Source organism: Camellia sinensis, chromosome 1 (genome assembly GCF_055761805.1).
Source record: "Camellia sinensis isolate YWXY chromosome 1, ASM5576180v1, whole genome shotgun sequence".
In the NCBI taxonomy this organism is placed as follows: domain Eukaryota; kingdom Viridiplantae; phylum Streptophyta; class Magnoliopsida; order Ericales; family Theaceae; genus Camellia; species Camellia sinensis.
Genome location: NC_138961.1, coordinates 185898687 through 185922468, shown reverse-complemented (window position 1 = coordinate 185922468; position 23782 = coordinate 185898687).

Genomic DNA, 23782 nt, shown 5'->3' with positions numbered 1-23782 from the left:
CTTCCCGCTCGAGCGGGGACATTGACGCTCGAGCGGAATTTGTGGTCTCCCAGTATTTGTGACAGGTCTGTAAAAGTACTGGAGTGCGTAATTTTGCGCTCGAGCGGGTGGTGAAGCGCTCGAGCGGACCACTGTGTTACCACACGCGTATGTTGTTGAAGCCGCTCGAGCGGGCTGTTGGGCGCTCGAGCGGAGATCGCAGATTCAGGTTTCCTATTTATATCGTTTTAGGTTGTTTTTAGGTGGACTTTTGCTAGATCTGATTCAAGGGTTCTAGGGTTTCGTTCAGAGGATTTATTCTGGGTTTTGGTGAGTTTTTTCCTTGATATTTTGAGAAGAGTTCTTCACTCATGATCTAAAATACATACATCAAGGAGTTGGTGACTTTGATTTCAAGAGAGAGAGTTCTTCAGTGGATTCCGAAGATTAAAACGTAGAATCCAAAAGGTGTTTGATTCTACGCAGTCGTTAATTCGACAAGAGAAGTTGTGGTGTGGAATCAACTTCAGGATCAATTCCGTGACGAAGGCGTGGTGAAAGAGTTACAGAAGATTCAGAGACAAATTGACTGGGTTGGGTAATTTGTATGGTATCTTTGTAATCTTTTTGTTCTTCAGTAGTGGATTGATAGTGGCGGTTCGCCCGTGGTTTTTGATTACAATTGAAGGCTCTTCAATTGTGGTTTTTTCCACGTAAAAAATCGTTTGTGTCGATTTATTGTTTATTCTCAAAAACAAACAAACTAAAATCACTCTCGTAAGTGTTTGATGATTTTAGGTTGAGTGTTTTGATTTATTGGGATTTGGAATAAGTTAATCTTGATCTAATCACAAATCACGTAGGATTTTCAATTGGTATCAGAGCAGGTCACTCTTTGTTTTTTTTAAAAACTATAGGAGTGTGATTTTGTGTGATTAGTATCATGGATTCTATTCGTGAAGGTAACTCCACTCATAGACCCCCATTACTTGACGGAACAAACTATTCTTATTGGAAAGCTCGTATGAGAGCTTTTTTAAAATCCATCGATGAGAAAGTTTGGCACTCCGTAATCTTTGGGTGGAGTGAACCTACAATCACCGTTGATGGGATTGATATTCCTAAACCCCTTGATAAATGGGACACAATCGATTACCAGAATTCGAGTTGGAACAGCAAAGCTCTAAACTCCCTCTTCTGCTCTGTCACACCTGAAGAATTCCGTCGAATTTGCACGTGTGAAATAGCAAAAGAGGCGTGGGATATTCTTGAAACGATTCACGAAGGTACCACCTCTGTTAAAAGGGCAAAACTTCAACGTCTCACGTCCGCCTTTGAAACCCTTTTTATGCGCGACGGTGAGACGTTCGATGAATTTTATGCAAAACTCAGTGATATCGTGAATTCCTGTTTCACTCTCGGTGAAAGAATCCCGGAAGCAAAAGTTGTTGGAAAAATTTTGAGGTCCCTTCCCGAGAGGTTCCAACCAAAGGTGACAGCCATTGAGGAGGCTCAGAATGTTGATACCCTCAAGCTCGATCAATTGGTTGGAAATTTGCAGACTTATGAAGCCCACCAAATTTCTAAGAAAAAGCAAAAAGAAAATATGGCTTTCACGAGTGCCCATGAGACTGCAAAACCTCCGGAGACTGAATTTGATTTAGAATCTGAAATGACGGCTATGCTTACAAAACAGTTTAAAATTTTTTTGAAAAAGAAGCCGAATTTCAGAGCCCCTATTTCAAAAGATAAGAGTAGTGACAAACCCAAAACTGTTCCACCAAAATTTTCTCAAACTACTGAAAAAAAGATTGTAAGGGGACCAGGGGTCAAGTGTTATGAGTGTCAAGGGTTTGGTCACATTGCCCTTGAATGCCCTTCGAAAAAGAATCGAAAGAAAGTCTACACTGTAACTTGGGATGATGAAAGCGGGTCGGAGCAAGAACCCGAAGAACCTGAATCTGGAGAAGACGGGGATAGTGCTTTTATGGCTTTTTGGTCCACTTTCACTCAAACTCTTCCAAAGCCAGCGGAGTTAGCTCGTGGTCAGAACTTGCATCATGCTCCTACTTTTGATGGGAGTAACTACCTGTTTTGGAAAATCAGAATGAGGGCTTTTCTGAGAGCCTTTGATCCAGAAGGCTGGCAGGCCATTGAAGAAGATACAGAAAGTGTTGACAGTCCGAGCAATCTGAGAGCCCTTAGCACTATTCGTAGAGCAATTTCTGCTGAAGAACAGCAACGGGTTGTTCGTTGCACAAAGGCTAAAGAGGCATGGGAAATTTTGAGCCAATTCCATGAAAGAGGAAACTCACATTCACCACCATCTAGTGACTTTTCAGTCTTAGTTGCAAGATTGGAGGAGGCAAAGGAGAATGAAGAGCAAAAAGAGGATGATGAAACATCTGAGGATAATGAGGAGATCAATGGCGATGAACTACAACAAGCCTACGAAAAGCTGTACGAGGAATCCTTGAATTTGTCCAAACTCAACGACAAACTCTCTCTCAAGCTCAAGACATGTGAGAGTGAGAATGTCAGGCTGAAAGGAGAACTTGTAACAGCAAAGCAGAATATCGTTAAGATCTCGAGTGACAGGCAAGACTTATGTGGAAAATTACTATCCTCTGAAACTGAAAGGAATGAACTTCTGAAGGTGTATTCCACATATGAAGAAAAGCTTGAAAGTCTTGAGCTGTGACAAGCCAGATTGGAAGAGATAGTCTGTCAAAAGGATGAAGAGCTTCGGGTTGCTAGAGCCACTATTGCCATGTGGAACAAAGGTTCAAAATCTTTAGAAGACATCCTCGGGTCTCAACAAATGGGTTGCGACAAAAGCGGGTTAGGCTATGGTGCAACAGCACACAAGGGACAGGCCTCTACTTCACATGACAAGAAGACTCAAGCAAAGGGAAAATTGAAGGTAGACCAGGCTGATCTCTCTCTCCGTCTACCGAAAGCTGGTAAAATCAACAAAAAGGAGGTAAAACCGGTTTTTATTTGTCATCACTGTGGTAGGTATGGCCACATTCGTCCTTACTGTTTTGAACTTTTTGGTAAGGTGTCTCAAAAGGGTAGAAATTCTAATACTTTTTGGGTTAGGAGACAACCTTACATGTCTAGGGTGAACACCAAGACTAAAAAGATTTGGATTAGAAAAGAGGATTTGACTTGTTTTGTTGCTCACACTGCTCTAAAAGCTCGTGATTCACACATGTGGTATCTTGATAGTGGGTGTTCTCGTCATATGTCCGGTAACAAATCCTACTTCACCTCCCTTGAAAAATATGAAGGAGGAATTGTTACCTTTGGAGATGGCGGCACTTCGAGAGTCATTGGTAAGGGCTCTATAAGTGTTGCTGGTCTTCCCAAGCTGGATAATGTTCTACTAGTTGATGGTCTTAAAGCAAATCTTTTAAGCATTAGTCAAATGTGTGATTCCCATCATGAAGTATTGTTTTCTAAAAATAAATGTGAAATTTTGGATAAAAAGGGAAATACTGTCTTACATGGGGTTCGCACATCTGATAACTGCTATGGGATTGTTACTACTAATGATCTCACTTGTCACTCTGCCATCATTAGTAACATTGACTTGTGGCATCAAAGATTAGGTCACATGAATTTCAATGACCTAACTAAGATAGCCAACAAAGAGCTTGTGAGGGGAATACCTAAACTAGGTAAGAATTTGAGCCGTGTGTGTGGACCATGTCAGCTTGGCAAGCAAACCCGTGCTCCTCATAAAAAAGTGAACAGCTTTACAACCAAACGTCCTCTTGAATTGGTTCACATGGATTTAATGGGCCCTACTCGCACTGAAAGCATCGGAGGTAAAAGATACATTTTTTTAACTGTTGATGATTTTACTCGATTTTCGTGGGTAAATTTTTTAAGGGAAAAATCTGATACGTTTGATGCTTTCCAGGCCTTAGTCCTTAAAATCCAAAATGAACAGGGTGTTTCCATTGGGCGTATCATAAGAATCCGAACTGATCATGGTCGTGAATTCGAAAATAGTTCGTTTTCGGATTTTTGTGATATGCATGGAATCAAGCATGAATTTTCTGCCCCTATTACTCCACAACAAAATGGAGTTGTTGAGAGGAAGAACAGGGTTGTTCAAGAAATGGCTAGGGTCATGCTCCTTAGTAAGAAACTTCCTCCTAAGTTTTGGGCTGAAGCCTTAAATACTGCTGTGTATGTCATAAATCGCGTGTATTTAAGGCCCGGCACTTTACAAACTCCATATGAATTGTGGAAGGGTTTGAAACCTAATGTAAAATACTTCAAAACTTTTGGGAGTAAGTGTTACATCTTCAAAGATAGAGAGCCTTTGGGCAAATTTGACTCCCGAAGTGATGAAGGTATTTTTCTAGGGTATTCAACCACTAGTAGGGCTTTTAGAGTCTATAACCTGCGAACTTCATCTTTAATGGAATCTATCAATGTGGTTATAGATGACACAGGTGCACCTACTCCAGCAACAAATGAGGATGATAATGATGAGTCTCCAATCTTGAACACGGAATCACAAAATCAAGGAGAAGGCGCAGACCCATCACAAGAAATGGTTACAGAACCATCTTCACAGGTAAGGTCAAGTCCAAAGAGTGCTCCAAGGGACATCACTCCTGTTGCCCCTGTCACCGCAAGTCCTGAGCTTAAACCATCAGCTAGGGTGAAACTGAATCATCCAGCTCAACAGGTGATTGGAAGTGTCTCGGATCGAATGAAAACCCGAAGACAGATTCGGGATGAGGTATCACATATGTGTTATGTTTCATTAATTGAACCTAGGAATTTTAAAGAAGCCTTGCTAGATGATAGTTGGGTCAATGCTATGCATGAAGAATTAGGTCAATTTGAACGTAACAAAGTTTGGACTCTAGTTCCCAGACCTAGAGACATGAATGTGATAGGTACCAAGTGGATCTTTAAAAATAAATCTGATGAGAATGGTACGGTTGTTAGGAACAAAGCTAGGCTGGTTGCTCAAGGCTACACACAAGTAGAGGGTGTTGACTACGATGAGACGTTTGCCCCAGTTGCACGTCTCGAATCTATTCGTATTTTACTTGGTGTTGCATGTTTTCTTGGATTTAAATTATTTCAAATGGATGTGAAAAGTGCTTTTCTGAATGGGTACTTGAAAGAAGAGGCATATGTTGAGCAACCAAAAGGGTTTGAGGACCCTAAATGTCCTAATCATGTCTACAAGTTAGACAAGGCTTTGTATGGCTTGAAACAAGCCCCTCGTGCTTGGTATGATAGACTCACTACATTTCTTCTTGATAATGATTTTCAAAGGGGTAGTGTGGATAAGACTTTATTTGTGAAACATACTAAGTCTCATATTCTTGTTGCTCAGATTTATGTTGATGATATTGTGTTTGGATCCACTGCGGAACATCTTGTGAAATATTTTTCGGATTGCATGACACATGAGTTTGAGATGAGCATGATGGGAGAGTTGTCTTATTTTTTGGGTCTTCAAATTAAACAATCTCCTTCAGGAATATTTATGTCTCAGTCTAAGTATGCGAAAAATCTTGTGTCTAAGTTTGGTCTTGAGTCTGCCAAACATGCCCGCACTCCCATGAGCACCAGTCTTCACCTCTCCAAAGATTCCTCTGGTATTGATGTTGATCCTACCCTTTATAGGAGTATGATAGGGAGTCTTTTGTATCTCACAGCCAGTCGTCCAGATATTGCTTTCAGTGTAGGTGTTTGTGCCCGTTACCAAGCTAGTCCTAAAGAGTCATATCTACTTGCTGTCAAACGCATCATTAAATATGTTAATGGGACTTTGGGGTATGGGGTTTGGTTTTCTACTGATACTACAGCTGAGATTACTGGTTTTTCTGATGCCGACTGGGCAGGGTGTGCTGATGATAGGAAAAGTACTTCTGGGGGGTGTTTTTACCTTGGGAATAATCTGGTTTCCTGGCATAGTAAAAAGCAAAATGCCATCTCTCTTTCTACTGCTGAGGCTGAGTACATTGCTGCAGGGAGTTGTTGTGCTCAAATGTTGTGGATGAAGCAAATGCTTCATGATTATGGGATAGAACAGAACACTCTCACTCTTTTTTGTGATAACACAAGTGCCATAAACATTTCAAAAAATCCAGTCCAACACTCTTGCACCAAACATATTGACATCCGTCATCATTTTATTCGAGAGTTAGTGGATGAAGGCCTTGTTGTTCTTGAGCACATTCCCACTGAGCATCAAAAAGCTGATATTTTTACAAAACCCCTTGATCTTCTTCGGTTTGAGTTCCTTAGAAAGACCTTGGGTGTCATGCTCGATCACTAGAGTGTTACTTGTTTCTTGAGTAGGTGTGCTTGTTTGTGCCTTATGAATGCTTGGATGTGATAATCCCCTTATCATTGATAGCTGTTTACTTGCATCCAATTTTTTTACACTACTCATGCTGCTTACAAGATCACATTGTTCATTGGTCATAGCTCATTTTGAATGCCCATGCTCATTAACCACATGATCTCATTCTGTACACATCCTTGAGATTAATTGTTGCCGGGGTTTCCGCACATGTGATCAAAGTTCTCTATGGACCACTAACAGTGTTTCTTGTACTTTTACTGTGGAATTGACCGATACTAGCATATCATGGGTGATGTTGAGTCTCTTAACCATCTTCCATCTATTTTCACTTTCACGGTTTCTCCCTCAGTTCCTTGAAGTCCGGGCATTAGGAAAAGGCTACCTCAGAGGCACCAACCAGGCCATCCTTTATGATTTCATTCTTCTCTGGTTTGGTTTCCATACTCTTGAGAGTGAAAGCCACCAGTGAGTGCCCACAAAAAAAAAAAGAAAAAAAAAAGGGACTCTTTGACTGAGGGGGAGCCTCCGCATTTACTCAACAAATACCCCGTGATTCCTAGTGGTTTGATTTTTCACTGTATTGTTGAGTTACTCTTGATGGAGGTCCAGCCATCCGATCACTACTAGGATTAACTCTAGCTCAGTGACCTCTCATGGATTGCACACACGCACTTCTTTTTGTGAGCTCTCATATTGGTTTTTGGGTTGTACATTCTCATGTAGCTTATGCTCATTGATTATATTTTATCTGCTTAGCTCATGATTTCCAGTGTAATTTTTTTTTTAAATTGCAAGTTCACTAGATTCATGAATTGCGGATTATTTCATCTTAGTATTCACTTGGTTCAGTATGATCATCTATTTTTGTTTCAGGTCTCCCCTCTTGTTGTTGAGTTGTTTTTTGTTTTTTTTTGTTAAAAAAAAAAAAAAAAAAAAACCCGCTCGAGCGGCTCTGTTCACGCTCGAGCGTATTTTTGCGCCTTGCAGTAGTTTGCCCTCTGCCTTTACAGTTCTGAGAGCGGTTTTTTGGCGCTCGAGCGGCCTTATGCGCGCTCGAGCGGGTTCCAGCTAGCCTTGCATCACGCTCGAGCGGTCTTTCCTACGCTCGAGCGGACCGATTTTATATAAAACTCCCTCCTTCGACTCTTCAGGTCATTTTTTTTCCCTACTCTTCAGTTTCTCAGACCTAGGGTTTGGCTCGTGGGCTTTGTGTGGTCGATTTCAACCTCTTTCGTTCTCTTCCTTCCTGATTTCCCTATTGGTAAGTTTTCCCCTCTCTTCTCCTCTGTTTTGTCTCTTTTGTCGGCACTTTTGGGGGTTGTATTCTGGTCGTGCTTTGTTTTTTTTAGCTTCTTGGTTTTTTTGTTTTTTCTTTTTCTTCACACACTCTTTCACTGCATCTTCCTGTCTTCCTCATGTTGCATTTCTTGTTTTTGTGTATACCCTCAGTGTTTGTGTGAGTTCCACATGCTTGCAGTTTCTGTGTTTGTGCTCCCTGTGTGAGCCCCTGTTTTGAACACAAGATAGAGCAGTGTTGTCATATGCAGTACCATTTGTTTTGATCTTAGTGTTTAGCTTCACTAGGCCATTTCTATTCTGCCATTATCAGTATGCACATTTTTGCCTTATGTTTTTCATTAATATGTGTTTTACATGTTTATGAAATGCTGCCCCTGCAAATTGTCATCCATGATTTTGCATTCTGTGTTTAAATGTTGCTAATGATTTCTGTCTTGTGTCTGTTTTGATATTCGGGTTTGGTTTCTTTTTGGGTTGGTTGTTTTTTTTCTGGTTTTAGTCTTCTCTCCTCTCATCATGTCCGCCCCTAAACGCCGAAAGGCAACTGTGTCTCGTCCTACCTTTAATTCTGAGAGGTTTCAAAATGCTCAGCAAGACAAGTTGTTTCATAAGTCTTTTGACGCTCGCACTGTTCACCTAGAGTGGACTGTCCAACCTAACACATTCGAGTCCATCCCTATCCGTCATCTGTTTGATCCTCTAGGTGGTGACTTGGTCTTGTCATTTTCTGGGCGTCAAAACCTTGACTGGATTCGAGAATTTTATTGTAATATTGAGCAAATTAGTGATGTTGAGCCTTCCTTTACTACTTGGGTTCGATCCAAATCCATTTCCGTCACCCCAGCTCTCATTCGACATCTTCTTAAGATTGATCAAGTGTTCCCTCAACACTATCCTTATCCAGTCCCAGGTCGTCCTACCTGTGATTTCACCCATGTGACTGAGGTACTTTGTGGTTCTTCCCGTCCTTGGCCTACAGGCGCTTTGATTAAACAGTTTGAACTTCTTCCGGAGTTTAGACTGCTTAATCTGATTGTTTGTGCCAACATTCTTGTGACCACTCACTCCTCCGAAATTAATCAAGACCAAGGTTTTGTGTTATTTTGTATCGCCCGTCATATGTCTATTGATCTCGCTCCCTTGATTATTCGGAAAATGATAGGTGTCTCTGGGAATAGACAGTTAGGGCTTCCTTATGGGTGTTTGATTAATCGCCTTTTGTCTGACCTTGGGGTTCGGGTGTTCGAGGATGATGAGTTTGCCTTTCCCTCCCGACCTTTCACAAAGAAAACTGTCTCACAGAGTCGGGCTCATGTTAAGGGGGAGTCTTCTCGGGCTGATCCTTCTGCAGGTACCACTGCTGGCCTTGCTGAGGAGGCTGAATATGATGCTGCCACCGCCGGGGGTGAGGAGGATCCTACTCCACCTGTTCCACCTCGCCCTTTTCCTGACCAGCTTCAGCGTTTTGAGGAGGCCATGACCCGGAGGTTAGATCTTCTTGATGCCCGTTTTGATGCCTTTGATGGTCGTCTTGGTCAGATGGAGCAGACTGCCGCTCACACTACTTCGTAGCTGGACCACATCATTTCCTTGCTGACGCTTCAGTCGCCCCCTCCTCCACCTGGTGCTTGATTTCTTGCTTTCTTCATTCCCGGTCAAAAAGGGGGAGAGTGGTTCTTGCTGTTCTTGATGCTGTTTGTTCTTGATGCTGTTCTTGATGGATTGATGGTATATTGTATTTATGGTATTTTTTTTTGTTTTTTTTTTGTTCACCTGGATATTGTTATGTTCTCCTGGTCTCTGGATATTTTGTTGTTCATATGGATATCTTGGCTATTTTGTTTCTTTGGTTCTATCGGATGGACACGTTTTGATATATTCTTATATAGTTCCACAAGTTTTGTTTTTTCTGGTATGTTGTTGGTTTTTTTTCAGGTATATGTTGGAGGACGAGTTGGCTTGATGGACTGATACATTGCAAGTTTGTTTGTTTAGCAAGATGTTTTGAGTTTTTTTTGGTTGTTTAGTTCGTGTGTTTAAGAACATTTGTTTAGAAAAGAACATTTGTTTAGAAAGGTTTTGTCCGGGAATTGACAAAGGGGGAGATTGTTAGGTCCCTTGATTGTCAAATCCAGATACAAAACCTTGTGTTGTTCAAGTTGTTTATTTTTCAGTATTTTTGTTCTTCCCGCTCGAGCGGGGACATTGACGCTCGAGCGGAATTTGTGGTCTCCCAGTATTTGTGACAGGTCTGTAAAAGTACTGGAGTGCGTAATTTTGCGCTCGAGTGGGTGATGAAGCGCTCGAGCGGACCACTGTGTTACCACACGCGTATGTTGTTGAAGCCGCTCGAGCGGGCTGTTGGGCGCTCGAGCGGAGATCGCAGATTCAGGTTTCCTATTTATATCGTTTTAGGTTGTTTTTAGGTGGACTTTTGCTAGATCTGATTCAAGGGTTCTAGGGTTTCGTTCAGAGGATTTATTCTGGGTTTTGGTGAGTTTTTTCCTTGATATTTTGAGAAGAGTTCTTCACTCATGATCTAAAATACATACATCAAGGAGTTGGTGACTTTGATTTCAAGAGAGAGAGTTCTTCAGTGGATTCCGAAGATTAAAACGTAGAATCCAAAAGGTGTTTGATTCTACGCAGTCGTTAATTCGACAAGAGAAGTTGTGGTGTGGAATCAACTTCAGGATCAATTCCGTGACGAAGGCGTGGTGAAAGAGTTACAGAAGATTCAGAGACAAATTGACTGGGTTGGGTAATTTGTATGGTATCTTTGTAATCTTTTTGTTCTTCAGTAGTGGATTGATAGTGGCGGTTCGCCCATGGTTTTTGATTACAATTGAAGGCTCTTCAATTGTGGTTTTTTCCACGTAAAAAATCGTTTGTGTCGATTTATTGTTTATTCTCAAAAACAAACAAACTAAAATCACTCTCGTAAGTGTTTGATGATTTTAGGTTGAGTGTTTTGATTTATTGGGATTTGGAATAAGTTAATCTTGATCTAATCACAAATCACGTAGGATTTTCAGAGAGGTTAGGAGGGAGGACTGATGCTACCCTATATTCAGTAATGTTGGGAGGTGGTAGAGCTGAAAAATGTTTTATTATGAAGTTACTAAGCTAGAATATTAGAGGGATTGGAAAACTTGAAAAGAGGAGAAAGATCAAGAACCTGCTATTTGATAAGAAAATTTATATGGCTTTGATTCAAGAAACAAAAGGTCAAGCATGTCCAACCTGGTGATTAGGAGTTTGTGGCCAAGAGAAAAGATGGAATCCATGGTTGTGGATGCAATGGGTGTGGCAGGTGGATTGGTATGCATATGGGATCCTGATGGATTTCAACTCTCAGAATGCTGTAGCAATAGAAATTTCATTCTGCTCTCAGTTACCATTCTGCACTCCTTTAATTGTGTTATTTTAAATATCTATGCCCTAAATGATATTTTGAGGAGAAGGAAATTATGGGAGCCCCTTTTAAATTTGAATACCCTCTTTCCAAAACCATGGTGTCTTGGAGGTGACTTCAATGAGATCACAAATCTGGGGGAAAGAATAGGAAATTCAAGGAGGGATAGAGGTATGAAAGAGTTTAAAGAGTTCATAGATAGATGTGAGGTGACTGATATGAAAATGATTGGGAGAAAATTCACTTGGTGTAATGCCCATGATGGAAACAAATGGAGTAGAATTGACAGATTTCTCCTTAGCCCAGAGTGGATTGAGAGATATAAATTCAAACTGTGGGGACTGCCAAGGTTGGTCTCAGATCATTACCCTATAGTGCTCATGGAAGATAAGAGGGATTAGGGTCCCAAACCTTTCAAATTCTTAAATGCTTGGTTCCTATACCCAAATTTTGCACCTTTTGTGGAGAATATCTGGAAGGAATTTCAATTTCAAGGGAATGATGAGTACATTTTGCAAAGGAAAATGCAGGCTCTAAAGATGGCATTAAAGGAGTGGAATAGGGAGGTTTATGGTAATATTGCTACTCAACTAAAAGCAATAGAAGATTAGCTAAATACCTTAGATCTAAGGGCAGAAGTAAGACCTCTGGAGGATGCTAAAATCAAACAAAAAAAGAGGCAAGGAATGACATGTGGAGATTGAGTAGGATGATGGAATGGGCATGGCTGCAAAAGTCAAGGTTAGATTGGAATATGAAAGGGAACACGAACACAATGTATTTTCATGTCATGGTTACTAATAGAAAAAATTGAGGAACCAAACCTGGTCAAGGATAAGGTGTGGTCACACTTTACAAAGCAGTTTTCAGAAAAATGGAGGCATAGACCTGTGATAGGAGGTGATTTCAATAATGTAAGGCAAAGTGATTCATTTCATATGCTAGAGTCAGAATTTTTAGCAGAGGAGGTTTGGGAAGCTGTCAAACATTGTAACGGAAACAAAGCTCCACGTCCAAATGGTTTCAATTTAATGTTTTTTCAGAAACACTAGGAGGTGCTCAAAGATGATGTGATACTCTTTATGACAGATTTCCATGAGAGGGGCAGATTGGCCAGTGATATGAATAGCTTTTTCATCACACTTATTCCAAAGAAAGTGAATGCAGCTAATCTAAATGAATATAGGTCCATCAGCCTAATTGGGTCAGCTTACAAAATACTCACCAAGGTTCTTGCAAGTAGACTAAAAAAGGTAATGCCAACTGTAATTGGTGAAGCTCAATCAGCATTCCTAGGAGAAAGAAACATACTTGATGGAGTATTGATTGCAAATGAAATTGTGGATGGGTGGGAAAAAAACCAAGAAAAGAGGGTTGTTCTTCAAAATTGATTTTGAAAAGGCTTATGACTCCCGCAACTGGGAATTCTTCAATGCTATCTAGCTTTGGCTTTGGATCAAAATGGATTTCTTGGATGAAAGAATGTCTCTCTTCAGCTCGAATCTCAATACTTGTGAATGGTTCACCAACTAAGGAATTCAGTCCCCAAAAAGGTCTTAAACAAGGGGATCCATTATCTCCTTTCCTATTTAACTTGGCTACAAAAGGGTTGAACATATTACTTATGAGAGATAGGGAGTTGGGGTTACTGAAAGGAGTAGTATTTGGTGATAATGAAGTAGTAGTTTCTCATCTTCAATTTGCAGATGACTCCTTATTGTTCTATGATGTTGAATGCTCAGAAGTGCTAAATTTTAAAAGGATCTTAAGGTGTTTTGAAGTTCCATTAGGGCTTAAGATAAACTATCATAAAAGTGTGGTATGTGGTTTTGGTATCTCTGAATCTGTGTTCAGTGTGTTTGTTTCCATGCTGAACTGTAAATCTAAGTCAATGCCACTGAAGTAACTTGGTTTGCCATTGGGTGCTAGCCCTCATAGGAAGCTGAGTTGGAAACCTGTCATTGAGAAGATAAAGCTCAGGCTTGCTGGTTGGAAGAGGTGATTTCTCTCCTTTGCAGGCAGGTTAACTCTGATTAATGCAGTGTTATCAAGCCTACCAGTGCATTACCTCTCTCTATTCAAGATGCCAGAAGGGATAGCAAAAGAAATTGAAAAATTGCAAGCCTCATTCTTATCGGGTGGCTTTGAGTTAAAGAGAAAAGTTCTTTTAGTGAAATGGGAAGAGGTATAACAAAAAGCATCAAACAAGGGGGGCTAGGTGTTAGAAGAACCAGAGACATGAATATGTGTTTATTAATCTAGTGGTGGTGGAGGTTTGCCAATGAGGAAACAGCCTTGTGGAAGAAGGTGATTTGCAGCAAATAAAAAGTTGAATGTGGGAAATGGCTCCCAAATCCTCAAGTAGGCAGCAGATTCTCCAAGATTTGGGGAGATATTTTGGTAGTAGCAAACCAAAGGGTCAGCCTCTTGCAATTTTATGTCAATAATCTTCAGATTAAAGTGCGAAATGGGTGTAGAGTATGCTTTTGGCATGACTGCTGGCATGGAAGAGTTAGCCTTAAAGAGTTATTTCCTAGACTTTTTAGATTGTCTAATGATAAGGACGGGTCTCTCAGGGCCTATGCTGTTAAAAGTGGTAGCTCTAATAATTGGGTGTCCAGCTTTAGGAAGGCCTTATTTCAATGGGAACAAGATGAGCTTAACACACTTAATCAATCTATCAGAGCAGGGCCTATTTTGAATTTGAACTTGCATACTACGGACAAGGCAGTTTGGTCAGCAACCAAACCAAGGCAATCCTATGTCTCAACCCTTTATAATCACACTGATTTAGAGCATAGTGAATTCAAGAGCTCTAGAAGATTGGTGTGGGTTAAGTACCTCCCCCCGAAAATCCAATTTTTTGGATGGCTTGCTTGGAAACATAAGGTAAAAACCTCTGTATTTTTGCACAGAATTGGAGTGTTGAATGCTTGTGCTGAAACTATATGTATTTTCTGTAAAGAAGCCCAAGAAACAATAGAGCATCTATTTATTTTCTGTCATATGGTATGGAGAGTTTGGGCAAGTCTTCTGCAATGGTGGGGAACTCATTGGGTGACGTCTGGATCAGTTGAAAGGCTCCTATAGTGGTGGGCTATGAATAACTTCACCAAAGCTGAAAGGAGAATTTGGAATGCAATTCCTTTTATGGCTCTTTGGTCCATTTGGAAGCACAGGAATGAATGCCTTTTTCAAGATATCCAACCAAACTTGGAAGAGTTACATGAAGCTATCACTGTTAGGATTGCAAGTCGGCTAAAATCTACCTCAAGGGATTTCCATTTTTCCATCACTGATTTTATGTATAATTTGGTGCAAATTAGATTATGCTTGGGAGGGAGGTTGTAATGCATTATTTGTCAAGAGCAGTAGCTACAACTAGTATATAAGCAGATGTAATTTCTCTAGAACTCAGCTTTGTCCTGATTCGAAGGCAACACAGCTTCGTCTTGGTGGTGTCATGCAGCACATCAGGTTATATGCACCATATCATGGTCTTGGTGAAGCTCTGGTGCCTGTCTCTGTTTTTCTCATTTAGGGCTGTTACTAGTGGTTGTTTTATTGTTTGCTTTGTTACTTTTGTTGTTTTGGCTTTGTTTGTTGGTTAGCTCCAAGCTCCTCTTTATTGATGTAATTCTCATACTTTGTATGTCCTCATCAATAGAGATTTTTTTTGCCGTTCAAAAAAAAAATTAAAAAGGGACACTTTCCTAATTTCCAAAAGGTGGAACATTAGTTAAATAAATTAAATATAAATATGTTTTTTTATTATTTATAATTTAACTAAGTATATAACCTTTAACATAACATAATTATAAAAAGATCATTACTATTTGAAAGTGGGGACGCTGCTGTGCAGCGCGCGCAGCAGCGTTTGTTGTGCAGCAATATGAGCCCATTTCGGGGCCCGTTTTGATAATTCGAACTGTTCACATTTTAGAATACGTCAAGTAGAACATGCTTGCAAAAAAATCAAGTTAATCGGATATCATTTACCTATTCATCCACTCACATTTGTATTCATTTTAATCAAGTCAAAATACATTTGTATTTATTTTTGTAGATACAAATGTGAGTGGATGAATGTGTAAACGATATTCGATTAACTTGATTTTTTACAGGCATGTTCTACTTTACGTATTCTAAAATGTGAATGGTTCGGATTATCAAAATAGACCCCGAAATGGGCCCAAATCGCCACATAGCAGACGCTGCTGCGCGAGCTGCGCAGCATCGTCCCCATATCCTTACTATTCAAGTTCAAAAAATAAATTCATTTTTCAAGTCCAATAATGTGGCAATCAATTAGGATATTTAAGGCGATATTGTCTCTTGTATTTTCTTTAATTATCAACCAATCATATTACTTACACATCATTAAGTCTAGAATGTAGGCTTATATATAATATTTCCAACATTCATTTAGAGCCAAACACACTCCTATGTTAATCTCCATTTAGGATATCTAAACCCAACTCCAAACTTGATAGTAGGTGTGACCAAACACCCCATTTCAACCAAAAAAAAAAAAAAAGTGTAGATTTTTTTTTTTTGTTTACATCGTTGCCTTCATTCTTCCCTCTCTAACTTCTCTCTCATTTTCCTTTACTTTCTTGGTGGCCAAACACCACACCTTTGCTCCACCCTTACACCACCACCTTAACCCACCATCTCCACCACCGCCGGCCACCTTATCTCGCCAGAAAAAGGGTCCGGTCGGCCACTCCTTCACTCCATCCGAAAATCGCACAATAGAAGTACCAACTCTAGATTTTTCTTAATCTTTTGAAGAATCAAAGCTTGGGGTTTATTTTCTTGGTGGATTAAAGGCTTGTAATTGATAAGAATCTCTCTAAAAGTTTAGTTTAAGGTTTTACATATTTTGAGTTAGAGATGATGAAATTTTTTTTTGTATTTTAGATCTATTATGATTTGGGGTTTGATTGTTGAGTTTTATACTCTCAATTAGTTTCTATGAATGTTTTACATGTAGAAAAATGGTCAATTTGATGGTTGTTTTGGAGATTAAGATTTGGGTTAATCTAGGGTTTGAATGAGATGTAAAAATTGGGAATTTTGGTGTTAGGAAATTTATATGTTAAAATTGATTTGATAAATGGTGGATTGGGTATCTCTATGCTCTATGGAGGAATTTTATAAATGATTGAAGTGATTTTACTTAAGTTGTTGAGTTTATGAAAAATGTTGATTTTTGACTTTTGTAGTTAATTGATGGTGGCATTGTGCATATAAATTGATTGGATATTTAAAAAGTTACTAACTCAAAAATGTACAAAGGATGAGTGTTGTAGAGATTGGATAAGTTATTTTGTTTGGGTGACTTGAAGTTGGAAGAGTTCTTTAGCTTGTCATTCCATAACATAACTTATTTAGGATCATTTTTGTAGATGTTGTAATTTTCATTAAAAGCTTTTTTCCTAATTTTAGATCTTATTTACTAATGGTTAGGATTGGAGGAAGGCGTCTCTACACCTCTTGGAAATTAATTTGTAGAGTCTCAAATATATGCTTTTGCTATTTTTGGAGGTGAGTATACTTACCATGGAAATTACCTTACCTCTATCTTTATTACAAAGTTTGAAAATAATTTTGAATTAAAGGAAGTGAATGATACATTTCATCATGATATATGTATAAAAAGAAAAATATATAAATCTATTGAGGCAAAGGGTAGAGTTTAAATAAATATATGATTTCATTTGTATAATGAAGCACTAAATTTTTATGAGAATTTATTTAAGTTGAGTCCTTCAAATTTTATGATGATGATGATGATTGACTGACAATGAAACGTTGTACAAGGGTATTCATTGTATTGATCATATAACCAAATATAGCCTTTGGGGCCACAAGGGCCTAAATGCTTTGGGGTCCTGGGGACCGAAATGTTTTAAGGACCACAAGGGTCGTTGTATATATAAGGGGTCCCGGGGACCGAAACATTGAAATGAGAATTGAAGTGCTATGTCGACATGAGTTATGTTCCTATGGTTATGTTTTGGGTAACGGTACCGTCACTACCTAAGTCGTGAGCTAACGCGATCCTAAGGCTATGTAGTAGTTAGTTTGATGGACATGAAATCTTAATGTATTGAAAAGTTGTAATTTTGTTTACTTTCATTATTCAAATGTATTTTTGTTTCTGCCTTATGAGATTCCTTGGAAAAATCTTGATAACAGTTTATGAAAATTTTATTTATTTTTATTTTGTATAAATTTCAGTCCAATTAAGCTCTTATGTTTATTATCTTTATTTTGAACCCATTTGGAAGGAGCAAGTTTTATAACTCCATGGTATTGGTATACTCATTGGGCTTTAGCTCATCCTTTTTTAAATATTTTTTTTTTCAGATTCTTAGACTTTTGTGTGGCTCGCCTCAACTTGGAAGATTAGAATTTTTTTAAAGGATCAAAGGTGGGCATCTTGTAGTTGAGGTTTTGCTTCGGGTCATTTTAGAATGTAGTTTTATTTTATTTTTATGACGGAGGTTGATTGTAAATATTTGCTTATGAAGTTGGATGTATTGATGGATTCGTGAATAGTGTGTTTTATTTTTTTTGGGGAAGTGATGCTTGGGAACTATCTTGTAGCATGATGATATATATATATATATATATTTGTCTTTGAATGGATCATCTCATATATGTTGGACAATCGAAAGGTCTTATGCGCTTTTGGTGATGTGGTGATGTGATATAAGAATTATACAAGAATTGTTGTGTTCAGGTGTTGTAGCGTTTGAAGTGCACCCTCTTGGCGGGGTTTTGCCTTGCCAAGATTGGGTCGTTACAATATATATCATTTTCCTTTCAGAAAAACATCCATATAGGTGACCTCGATTAATTGAAACACTTGGTTTAGTATGGTATGGTATGGTTTGGGGTGGAAAGCCACTTTCATAATTTCCACTCGACCATTAAACTAATGGTAGTAATAAAACCCATTAAACTAATGTAATAATGACATATGCGATGAGTAAATGAAATGTGACAAAATAATATGATGATCATAAAATTATTGAGCGCTTTGATTGGTATAGAGCGAGACTTCTGTAATTTATTTATTTTTTTAAACAATTTTGAGGGACACTTTCATAATTGTCCCTCTCAATTAGATAGGAAATAGGAAACACACAACAGATGTGGCTTTTATTACAAGTGCTCTTAAATAGTTCCATCGTTTTTCCTTAAAACCCACCAACATATTTTTTATTTATTTTTTCTTTAAGCACCCACCTTATCTCAAATCTACCTTCATTCCTAGCATTTGAAATCCTAATTTTACCCACCATTTTCAGTGGCATCCAATTGCCATCACTGCAGCCTCCCCACCCCTCACCTCTAGCCCTTACCCTACTCCTCTCATGCTCTCTCCTACAGCCCCCCCCCAACATGAATCCCATTTCTTCTTCTTCTTCTTCTTCTTCTTCTTCTTCTTCTTCTTCTTTCCTACAATATATAAGTTTTTTTTGTCTTTGAAAGTATAAATTTTGTTCCAAAAAATATTTAATGACTAATTTCAGTTGTCGCAAGCACAGTCGCTAAAAGGTCATCCTGAAATGTATAAAATAAAATAAAAAATGAGCTTTTAGGAAGAAAATTTTGAAAATATTGCTAATAAATGCACTTTTCAGAAGAAAAAATAAAAATAAAAATAACAACTTAGTTCTAAAAAGGTTTATTTTTTTAGACAACTTTTGATCCCAAAAGTTTAGTAATTCATCACTAAATGCCCATTTTTGTAGTTAAAACTAAAATAATCACTTTTGGCAACAAAATTTTTTTGTCCCAAAAAAGTGATTTTGTCCGTAAATGTTTCTCTAAAAAAACCTTAATTTCTTGTAGTACCTCTCTCTCTCTCTCTCTCTCTCTCTCTCTCACACACACACACACACACACACACACACATGATTTTGCTCCCTATAAAAGGAGTGGGGACTATTGGATAAGGGGATAAGGGGCTGAAGGTTAGGGATGGAGGGTGGGAAAGAGCTAGAGAGGGGCCAGGGAGGGTGATGGGTGGTGAGGAGAGGCTGGGAAAGGGGGAGGGGTGAAGGGGGGTTGGGAGTGGCAATTGATGGTGGTGATAGGCAATTGATGTAAAATTAAGGTCCGGGTTTAAAAGGTTACCCATAAAAGTAGGATTGAAATTTCATAATACCTAAACTTGTAATAAAAAAAAACATTTAAAAAAAAATTATGAAGCGATGGATCCAAATTAGGTAGTTAGGTCCAGTTAATAGCACTATTTTAATATAAGACATAGATGAGTGAACACGATTTTTTTTTATCAGCAAAAAACTTTATTGATAGCATCAAACATATAACATATGGATAACAACAATAAAGCGAAGGCAAAGAGCAGAAAGCATCACAGATCTCTCCTTCATCCCAACTAGGTTGGCACCAAGGGAAATAGCCAAACATATGCTAACTGAAGCGAAATGGTTGGTGAGTTTATATAAACATAGGTAAATAAAACTGGTGGTCTTCTTAATTTGAATAAAATTTCACTTTAGTTCTTATAGTTTTAATTTTTACAATTTAAATTTGATATTTTTAACTTTATTGCAGTGTGATTCTTTTGTTACTTATGGTTAGAATTGTGAACAAAAACAAATCATGTGCAAAATTAGAATAACCAAAGTAAAATTAAAAAAATTATGATATTGACTTAATGGATGAGATACTATCTCATCAAATGTAATATTTGGATTTAAATCTTACAGTTACCAGTGCAATTTCTCTTTCATTTTTCTTTTCTTTCCAATTGTTATTAAAACAAAAAAGAACTAATCCACTGAGGAGAATATGTGTTGAGGTTTATCCAATAAAAAATGCATGGGTGCAGTTGAAGAATTGAAATAGGTAAATCTAACATAGAAGACTTCTCTGCGTGGTATTCGTGGAAAACACTCGTCAAATTCAATAACTTTTATTTATATATTGGGACGAATTCAATAACTTTTATTAATATATTGGTGCAGACATTATGCATCACGTGATTAGCGCTAAAAAAATAAAAATAAAAATATTGTAAGGTGTCTTATATTTATTATACCTTCAGTAGGGGGGCGGGACAGGCCCCTGCGATGCATCGAAGGTGTGTTACAGTCCCAACAGGTCTGGATTGTGCCGAAATTGATATTTGTGTGCCTATAGTGTTAGTTTCGGCCTATTAGACTTTACCCTATATATTGTATCAGTTTATATGTTTTAAGGTTAATAGAGAAAACAAAGAGCTGTGGAGTGTTTTTGTAATCCTTATTGTGTATAGTCGATTTGATCATTTTTCCACCATAGATGTAGGCATCTCGCCGAACCATGTATATCTTGTGTTTGTGTGTATACTTGTTCTTCTTATTATTGTTTATTGTGTGATTGAAATAAGGTTCTTGGATAATAAAAATAAAAAAATAAATAAAAACAACTAATCCAAAGCTTATATTATCATTTTTTTTTATCAGCTATATTACTAAAGTTATACAGCTCTTAGAGTATAATATGTGTGTAATTTAATATTCATTTATCGCATGAAGCATTATGATGATAACGATACAAAATTTTAAAACAAACCAGCAAATAGGTGTACATACATTGATCCCCAAAAAGAAAAGTGTACGTACAATCAAAAATATAGAGACCATGTTTAATGACCATATTTATGCAAACGTTCTATTAAAAAGTTGCAATTGCTCTCTCAGTCACACCTTTAGGGAGGGAAACATGGGAGTGGCCCAAGAAAAACATTTGGTAACTGTAGGAGAGGGTTCAAGAAAGGAGTTGGAAAATTCGAAGATCTTCGAAGATCCTTGAAGAACAACTTCGAATTCTCTAGAATATGATGAGAGGCTTAGATTCTTCAATAACCTCAACTTAGGAACACAACAACAAAGGAGATGATGGAGATAAGAGATTGGGTGAAGAAGAAGGCAAAATGGCTAGAGAGAGAATAATGGCAAGGCTCTCCCAGGGATCTCCCACTTTCACTCTCAAGGTTGATAATGGAGAAGGGAAATTAGTTCTTTCCCAAGAGTTAAAAATCTCCAAAATCCATCCCTTGTAAAGCTATGGGTGGGTGCTATTTATAGGCACCTCATGATGTAGGATGGAGCCCATGTGCAAGGCACATGGGGGATATTCTCTCTAACCACCTTGTCCGAGGAGGTGACCTCTCCGAGGAGGTGACTTCTCCGAGGATGAGAAAACCCCGAAGAGGAGATCAGTCCCTCGGTGAACCCTTCTTCTTAGCCACACCTAACCAATGATCCCCAATCATCCCAAAGGGTCAGGGGTAGTCCTAGAGGACGTCCTGCCGCAAAATATTGCCGAGTCTCATGGACCCCCCGAGGTCGTGCCACCTCGACCCGGGTATAGGCTAATTTAACCGAAGAGTGAATTTATCTCCACTCACCGTCCTCGGGATCGGGTCCTTTGTTCGAACTCCATTACGCCCATCGTTCTGGTGCATAGATCCCGGAAAGCTCCGAGCCCGCAAGTGTTCTGGGACTCATTAACGGAGCGACTTCTAGATTGCGTCTAAATCCGTTCGAAGCCAAGTACTTCGGATCTCCAGATTCGTGGATCCGAATCCTTTCGAGTCCGAGTGCCTCGGATCTCTAGGCTTGCTTAATACCCTTTCGAGTCCGGGCCCGAGTAAGTCTCTAGGTTCGTGGATCCGAACCCTTTCGAGGCTTAGAGCGATTCAATCCGTTTGATGGCAGTAAATCTGAGCCCACTGATTGTTGGACTTGCGATAAATTCGGGCCCACTAATCTTGGGCTATTGGGCCTAAATAATTTAGTGGGCTCAAATTAGCCCCTCTTACATTTGCCCCTTGCGTGTATGAGAAATTTTAAATTTCTCAGACATGCATACTGTCATTTCTTCGACCCTGCTTCGCATCACGTTCCCAAAAAAAAAACATTTTGTCACGACAGAGCCTACGGATAAAGTTGATGACGCACTTCAATTTACAAAAAAAATTGACAAGCAAAAATTTAATTTAAAAAATTGACAAACATTTTTTTTTTTTTTTAGGCTCACACGTGCCTTTGTTGTTTGGCACACACGGCAGACCAATTACACATATACACATATTCAGAATATGCAAAGGATAATGCTCTTTTTTTTTTTATTTAAGGAAAGTGCCAAAACCCTAAGCCTCACCAAATTTTTGCACAGCCGCCACCTCCATTCCAACTTCGTCTCTCAGCCTACTCTCTCTCTAGATTGAGAGACCATCTTTCTTCTTCAACAAAACAAACCTTCTTTTCCAACGAAGCTCCGAGGCTGCTACACCAAAAGCTACTGTTGGTTGCTCACAAGACCAACCCAGCTTGCTGCCATTCCGAGCACCACCGTCGTCGTCACCGAAGACCCACACCTCCTTGCACACCGTCGGTGGCCACAAACCTTCCTCAACTAACCAGCACCGACGCCAACTCCTCAGCGACGTTACAGCCGCTTCTGCCCTTCGACTGCCGAGCTCAACCACTGGTGCTTCACTTCAGTCTACCCACGCATCTGCCGGAGCCCAGTTTTGCTAACCACTGCCGACGTCGATTCCTCGGCGACGCCATTGCTACTGTAGGCCGAGACTGTCCAGCACCGATCACTATTGTCCTCTTCTTACTGCAATTTTGCCGCCGGCCTCGGCTGTCCAGTTATACCCACTCACGTCGCTGCTGGTAGCCTTGACTGCCAAGCACCGACCACACACGCCGCCCTCTCAACGCGGCATGCGTGGTCTCGCCGAACACCATTCAACTCAACGTCTTCTTGGTCCGGCAATATCTTCCAGAGCTCGGATCTCATAGCTCTCGGTTTTGTGTTTATACCTGCTGGTTCCATCCGTAATTAATCAATGCGGAACGCGTCGCCGATTCAACGTGACATCGGTTTGCCTACTTTCGATCTCAGCTATTGCTCATGCCACCATTCTTATTGACCACAGTCTGTAAAACATCTCTAATTTCAGTTTATATTTCCACCCTTTTTGAACTTCTTCCTCTTGTACATATATATATATTTATTTTGTGGCAGCTCTTTTTTGGTAGTTTTGTATATAGATTGCTATTGCAGGGCCAAATTCTGATGACACACATTCTGATTGCTATTGCTATTGCTATTGCAGGGCCAAATTCTGATTGCTATTGCAGGGCCTCGGAATCAGAATTTATGATTCCAATGACACACATTCTTCTTTCAACAAGTTAGAGACTGAAGCCGTGTGTACATTGATTGCTTTCAATCTGCTGCTACTCCATCACCAATTCACTGTTGGCTTCAACGGTTCCAACGCACACCACGCACGTTCGCCCTCTCAACGCAACGTGTGTGGTTACTGACTCTTCTGTGGTACCAGCGTTGCTTCCGGTTTCAACTTCGGTTCCAACGCACACCACACACGTTCGCCCTCTCAACGCAACGTGTGTGGTCCTGCCAAGCCTAGCCCAGTCTTGTTGATTACAGTCTGTAAAGCCTCTCTGATTTCAGCTTAAATTTCCAGTATCGGTTTCGGACTTCACCTCTCTAACTGCCCAAATTTGTAAGTATGACATTCAACCCCCTCTTCCGAATATAAATATATTTAAATATATATAAATATATTTTTGTGGCAATGTAGAGGGCTTAAGCAATCTGATGAAAATAAAAATAAAATAAATAAATAAATAACTGAATCTGAATATGGACTCAATTTTTTTGTGGCAATC